We start from the raw sequence: 7054 nt of genomic DNA, 5'->3' as shown, positions 1-7054 counted from the left end.
TGGGTCCGCCCGCCCTCCCGCCGCGCGCGCCCGCTCGCTCGCTCGCTGGCCTCGGCTCGATCCGCCCGGGCTCGGCGCGGGGCGCGGGGCGCGGTGCTCTCAGCCCCGGGATCTGCAGGGATCCATCGTCCGGCCGGGAGGCGGCGGGAGGGGAGGCGAGGGGGAGGGGAGAGGGTGCGCGTGCGCGCCTACGAGTGTCTGCGAGGGTGTCTCCGGGCCGGTGTGCGCGCCCGGCCTCCGGACCTGGGAGCGGGACCCAGGGCGCCCCGCTGCCTCGCCCCCTCCTCCCGGCCGCGCTCGGCGGTGCCGCCTCCCTCCGGTCCTGAAGCCGTTTTCCTGCCCGCGAGGCCCGATAGCTTGTGTGTGTGTGTGTGTGTGTGCGCGCGCGCGCGCGGGAAGGAGGGTGTCTGCCCCCCGCGTCCCCCACCCCGCTCTGTCTCCTTCGGATCGATGCTCCTGCCTCTTGCTGCTGCCTCCTCCGGTGGCACACACGCGCGTGCACACACACGCAAGCTCCTAGTCACACTTGACTGATTCAAGCACTTGCCCCTGTGGAGACACAGACACACATACAGATGAGAGTCACAGCACTCAGCCACACACACACTGTACAGACATCCACACGTCCCAGAGGCCTGTCGCACAGGACAGGCACCCAGGAGCTGACACATATCCAGCTGTTCTTATCCCTGCTCCCCACCTACATGTGACACAAACACACATGCACATTTGTAAACAAACACAACCTTGGCCACCCAAACCCCATCCTTGTAGCCTTGGGCTTGCGGGGGTTGGGGGGCATGGTTGCAGCCCCTCTCTGCCAAACCTCCAAAGAAGGAGCAGACAGAAGGAAGGAGAAACAGCTAGAGGTCAAGGGACTCTGGACAGAAGTCAAGAAACAAGAGAAGAGACGGGGGTGGGGTGGGGAGGGAGGAGGGTTAGGCTGGTAGGGAGTTGACCGGATGAGGACGGAGGGAAGGGGGACCTGCGCTCAGGGATGGAGCAGATTCTGGGGCCCCCAGCCCAGGCCTGGAGGCGGCTCCTGTGGCTCTCACCTCTTTCCTCTCTCCCTCCTCCACTCTGAGAGGCCTTGGGGGGGCCCTCCCTATCCAATTAACAGAGAAGGAGCAATCAAAGGGAAATTGTTAATTTGCTGATGCTCATTAGGGGCTCTTAGCAAGGAGACTGTTGAGGTCTGATGGTGTCAGATGATGAGGAGGGGGTGTGGGGGACCAGAACTCTATCTCTAGCAACTCCTTCACTCCACTAGTAGGCTGGTGCAGCTCTAGGAGAAGGAAGGTGAGAGGCGTATTCTCAGGGCTTTAAGTTGGAAGAAAGAACCTGTAATGAGAAGGGGCTGGCACAGTTGGATGAGAAGTTGTGAGGGGTTGGGGCAAGGGCCACGTGGGACGCCAGGGAGGGGGGCTGTAGATCCCTAGAGGAAGTGTAGGTTTAGGACTGTGCAGGAGGGAGAGAGGGATCCGTTTACTGGGTGTCTGGAAATGGTGCTTCCAAAAGGAAGGGAGGATCTTGGGTTCTGGTCTTGAGCTGGGGAGCTGTCCAGCAGCACCATGCGGCCCCAGAGGGCTGCCATGTCCCTGGTTGCCACTGGGTGGCAGCACTCTCCCAGATTCTTAGAATCAACCCAAGGGGGCATTTGGGAGTGGGAACTGGGCTTGGGAGGGCCTCAAACAGAGGCCCGAGGAAGAACTGAGCAGAGTCTGGTTTTTGAATTGCAAGTGTCCTGAGGGGGGACAGTCTTGAAGCGTCTGTAATTCCCCTAACTCCCCACCCTCGCAGGCTGAGTGACACATGGAGCTTCTTGAAATGGCTGCAAATTGCTTCAATCACCTTGGATGTTACTGAGGGAGCAGCGGGGGTGGAAGGAAGGTGATGAGGTGAGGTGGAGGCAGGCAAGGACTGATTGAGGCCAAGAGCTGCCGCGGGAGGAGTCTGGGGGAAGATAGGAGACGTGAATCAGGTGATCTCTGCTTCCAGACCTGGCCCTGCCAGTCATTAGCATGGGCAGATCCCTTGACTTCTCTCTCTGAGCTCAATTTCCTCATCTGGAAGATGGGGGTAATATGTATTTCACAGGCATTTCTGAGGATTACGTGAGCTAATGTATAGAAAGTGCTAGGCACATTAGCTTGTACTTAGTAAGTCCTTAATAAGTAATAACTGTTATTATTAGCATTGGTGTTTGGCTCCAGTGGTAAAACCACCAGTGCAGGTAAATTAGGGCAGAATCAGACAGTGGTTCAACCCAGACTGCACAATTGAATCACCTGGGGAGCTTTTTTAAATGTTGATTCTGTGGCCCCACCTTAGACCAATTAAATCAGAATCTGTGGATAAGGCCCAGATTTCCCAGCTTTTCAAGATCTCTAATATAGAGCAGCTAGTCTGGACAAAACTTACTCCTCAGAATCCATTGGTTTGAATCAAGGCTTCAGTATGATTCCTTGCATGACAGTCCCCAGGCTTAGAAGTTCTTTCTCATGCACAACTCAAGTCCCTCATGCGATTGTTTCCTTTTTATTTGAGGTGAGATGGATCCCTGCCCTGTACATTTCAGTAAACCTCCACTGACTGAGGCTTTTCCTGTGTCAAGTCCCAGGACTGGCCCTGGGAACATGGTAAGGAGTTGCATAGTCCTTGCCTTCAAAATTTCTTAGTGTCAAAGGAGAGATAAACATGTTGAAAATTAACTCTAGTGCAAAAGCCAAGAGTGAAATTGAGGGATGGTCCAGGGCTGCCATCATACAGTGGCAGAGGGCCAAGTCAGACTGGGGTTGGTGGTGCAGGAATGAGGAAAGGGGAAGCTGGATTTAGTAAGATGACACTTGAAGGACCCACGGGCCGTCATTAGTGTCCCACTGTTCCTTTCTCTTCTTCGAGCCCCGCTCCCTCTTGTTCAGATCATGACAGATCTAGCTCCTTCGGTCTCCTCCCAGCTTCTTGTCCACACTGCCCTCTCTCTCTGGCCACTGCGGTTCCTAGAGTTCAGTACCCTTTCTCTCCTGGGGCTGAGAAATAGGCCTGGAGATATTCCCTCCACTGGCACGAGGCATCTGGCCAGGACCCACCCATGACTTTGGCATTGTGCTGACCAGATTAAAAGTTCACCTTTGTCACACCATTACTGTGTGATTTAGGCAAGTTACTTAACCTGTCTGAACCTCACTTTCTCCACAAACCATAAAATCTGGCTAATGCCCACGGTGATGAAACAATGTGAATCTAGAAAACAGTAGGTGTTCCATCAATAATGGCAAGTATTATTTTCATCCCTGAAAGGCTGATGGAGGCAAATCCCCCATGGACACTTTTCTTGCAGATGGCCCCATCTGCTGTAGGTGCAGAAGCACCCTCCAGCCTCTCAGAGACGGGGAAGACAGGGAGGGCAAAGGAAGGCGAGGCCCCCTGGGACTCCCAGGCAGCTCTTCTCTGCTCCCCCGTGCGTGAAATCACATGCACCCCAATCTGTCTGCATCACTTCATCTACCAGCTCAGCAAACGCAGAGACAATTAAGGAGTTAATTAGCAGTCGGTGAGGAAGGGGCTGTGGACCTGAGGCTGATGGGACCCAGGAACACACCCTCCAGGTTCCCCATTGTCCCTGTGACCCTCATCTTCCCCTGCTTTCTCTTTGCTGGTCCAAATGCTCCTCTTACCCTCCTCATTTCCTGCTCTTAGCCCCCCTCAACCTGTGTGTCCTCCTCTCTTTTCCCCCCATTTCTTTCTCTGATCTCTCTCTTCCCCCACTTAGCCTTCCTGCCCTTTCATACCGGAGTCACTACCTTCTCTGTCTTTGGGGAGCTCACCCTTTTCTCCTCCTCACGTTCTCCCCATGCCCTCCTTTCATTCTGGCCCTACTTCACCCTCCACTCCTTCTCCCTCTCCCCACACATCCCTCCCTCTCCCACTTGAATGTGGGTCTCAGGAAATGTGCCTTGTTCGCTGGTTCATGAGTATGGGGTCCCATATCTGCTACAGGAGGCCTCAGGGTTTGACAGGTTGCCTGACAGGCTGGGTCCCCACCTCTACAATCCTGAAGGGCTCTCTGGTCTTCAGCATCTCCGGCACCTCTCATGCCTGCCTCTCTGTGTGTCTCCTGGGCCAGGGCGTCTCCGGGAGGCCCCACCCCATGCTGCTACTGCTGCGTCTCTTACGTCTGAGCAGTTTGTCTGCACAATCCAGGACCCATGCCTGAACCCTTGTTCTTCCTCCAGTCCTTGCTGGGGAGCCGGCAGACGGCCACCGTTCTTCCATCACAAATCCCAATTTGTGTGTCATCATGTCATTTGGGGAATCACGGCTTTAGAAGAAAGGGATGATAAAGAAAAAACATAGATTGAGAGAAAGGTGCTGAGCAAGAGAGAGGTGGAGAAATTGGTGCCTAAGGCAGAGATTAAAAGGGCAGACGCTGGGGAGGAGGAGGAGGAGGAGGAGGAAAGAGAAAGCCAGAGACAGAGAGTAAAAGAGAGAGAAGTAGAAATAGAGACTTCGAGATAGGGGAGAGAGCTAAGGTCCCTCCCTGGTTTAAAATTCTGGGTCTTTGAGAAGAGTGAACAAAGGAGAAACAGAGTGCCTAGGCTTTTTCTCTTCCAGGAAACCTCGCTGGAGATTCCCTTATCCTAGCACTGATCTCTAGTCCCCTCCTGGACCAGCCACCCTGCTGTCTCTGTTTTATGGGCTCTGGCAGCTCTGGGAGCAGGCTGTCCTCTGTCCTCCCTTCATACCCACTCTCCAATGCAGGGAGCTCCCCCAGAGTGGGCAGTGGCTCCTGACCTCTAGAGGAGGGGAACGGTTGTGATAAGGCAGACCCGGCACTCCCCCAGTGGACTGTGCTCCTCCCACGCACGGCAGATGCATTGAATTCCGGGCACCTTGAGGGCAGAGATTGCATCTGTAGCTCTAGGATGCCGAGGCCTGGCCTGAGCCTGGTAAGCGCAGCTCCTCCATAGTGTTTAGAGGGTTGCTAACTGAGGAGCACCCCTGGGACCATGGCTGGATCTAGGGGTCCCCCTAGGCTTGCTGACACTTTGTCCTCTGCATCAATTGCCCTACAGGGCACTTGTCGTCTCTGAGCTGTCCCCCAGCTAAGCACTGAGCTGTCCCCTCTCCCAACTCTCCCCCCAAGTGAGGACCCTTCTAGAGTCCATGCCTCCCCCTATGGACTCTCCTTCCACGTTACCAAGGCCCCTCTGAAGGCGCAATCTCAGCGCCCAGGGGCGGCCTCTGAGCCACAGGAGGCAGTGCTGGTGAATAATTCATGGGGCTGGGAGCCCTTATCTCCCAGGCGGGCCCCACCCGGGGCCCCTGCACTGGGCTGCTGTCCCACGACTCCCTGCTTTATCTCAACGCCCAGCTTGTAATGCAGCCCGCCATATCACAGGCAGAAGGGGAGATTAATTTTCTGGTTTTGCATGGGCGGGGAGAGGAGGGGGCGTGGGGAGGTGCTGGGGAGCAGAAGCTGGGATCTTTCCGATTTCAGACTCCAGCGGCTTAATCCTCTCCCAGGCCTGCAGGAAGGGGAGGAAGGGGGTGTTGCAAGCCAAATTTCCTCATCAGCGGTGGCAGCCCCAACAGAGGGAGGAGGAGGCGAGGGGCAAACAGACGGGAGAAGCAGTGGTGCTGCACAGAAAGGCGAGTTGTTTGGAAACAGGGTAAAAGGCGGCCCTCTCAGCCTGGGCTCACAGACACCCGGCTTGTCCAGGTGGGAGCTGGGGCCATGTGGGGTGAACACATGGGACATGTATGTGTACACACAGGAGCTCCAGGTGCATAAGCTTACCTCTTAGGGGTGTCACACCAGCCTTGGTGTCTGCCACACCCCACACAGGGCTTGGCACAGAGACGTCTTAAAAAAAAAATGTTGACTGATTGGGGGGCTGAATATCTGGGGGAATGCTGATGAGCTGAGCAGACACAGCCCCATGTCTCCTGGAATCTGGCTCTGCTATCTTTCCATCTGCCTTGTGAGCCCTGGCACACACAGACTGCTGGCTCCTTTGGTTTCCTGTATCCGCCATGGTCTACCTAGGCCAGCGAGGGTGGGGACAGTGGCCTGGGGAGCCTGCAGGTCCCTGCTGCTTCTGCTTAGATGACACAACTACCTAGAGCTGGAGGAATCTACCATCTGTTATCTGAGCACCTATTATGTACTAGGACATGGGCAGGGCAGTCACATGTTCCCCAAGATCAATTAGAAGTGAGTCTTGCTTTTAAGGAGCTTAATGGCCCAACTGGGACAACCAGACACATAGGTAATTGATTTTGAGGCATAACAGAATGTGACGCTTGCTAGGAAAGAGCTGCTAATAACAGTGCTCCTAGGAGGGAGAGAACTGACAATGACCAGGAAAGTGTCTTGGAGGATGTAGCATTTGAGATGGGTTTTGAAGGATAGGTAGGAGTTTATATTGGCTATAATGGCATTGGGAGGGAGGCAAGGCATTTCAGGAGAAGGAGTAGTATGGAAGAAATGATCATAGGGAACCAGAGTGTAACAAAGACATAGCAATTTTGTCTGTCTGGTGAATGAGGAAGAATAGTGATGGTCAAGACTGGGAGGCAGGCCAAGGGGAAGACATGAAGGTTCCTGACATCATGTGGAGGAGCTTGCATTTGTCGAGGGCCATTGGGGAACAACTGAAGAGTTCTGAGCAGGAGCTGGCACGATCAGAGTGGTATTGGAGGAAGATAAAAATAGCCACATCATTGAGCATTTGTATGCTGGGTATTGTTCTAAGTGTTATGGAAGGAATTCTCTCATTAAATCCTTACAACCATCTTCTTAGTAGGTAATAATATCATCCCATTTTAGAGGAGATCCAAGATTGTGGAGTAGATAAACACTGTGCCTGCTTCCTTCCGTGAACACATAAAAATTACAACTAAATTATAGAACAGTCAACCTGGAAAACCATCTGAGGTCTAACTGAACAGAAGTTTTATAACTAAGGATATAAAGAAGAAGCCACGTTGTGACTGCATTGTTTACAATGGCCAAGATGTGGAGGCAGCCTGTGTGTCTGTCGATGGAAGA

The 7054-nt window shown here is 54.0% G+C and overlaps 1 protein-coding gene across 1 annotated transcript in view; it reads left to right on the top strand.

Moving 5' to 3' along the window:
• The window catches only part of LOC308501686 (uncharacterized protein), a 37091-nt gene that overhangs the window by 24814 nt on the left and 5223 nt on the right, over nucleotides 1-7054 (top strand). The window lies entirely within an intron of this gene.

This window comes from Rhinolophus hipposideros, assembly GCF_964194185.1.
Source record: "Rhinolophus hipposideros genome assembly, chromosome: 9".
Lineage (NCBI taxonomy): Eukaryota > Metazoa > Chordata > Mammalia > Chiroptera > Rhinolophidae > Rhinolophus > Rhinolophus hipposideros.
The sequence above is the reverse complement of the archived record's forward strand: the minus strand, read 5'-3'. Positions and strand labels throughout refer to the sequence as shown.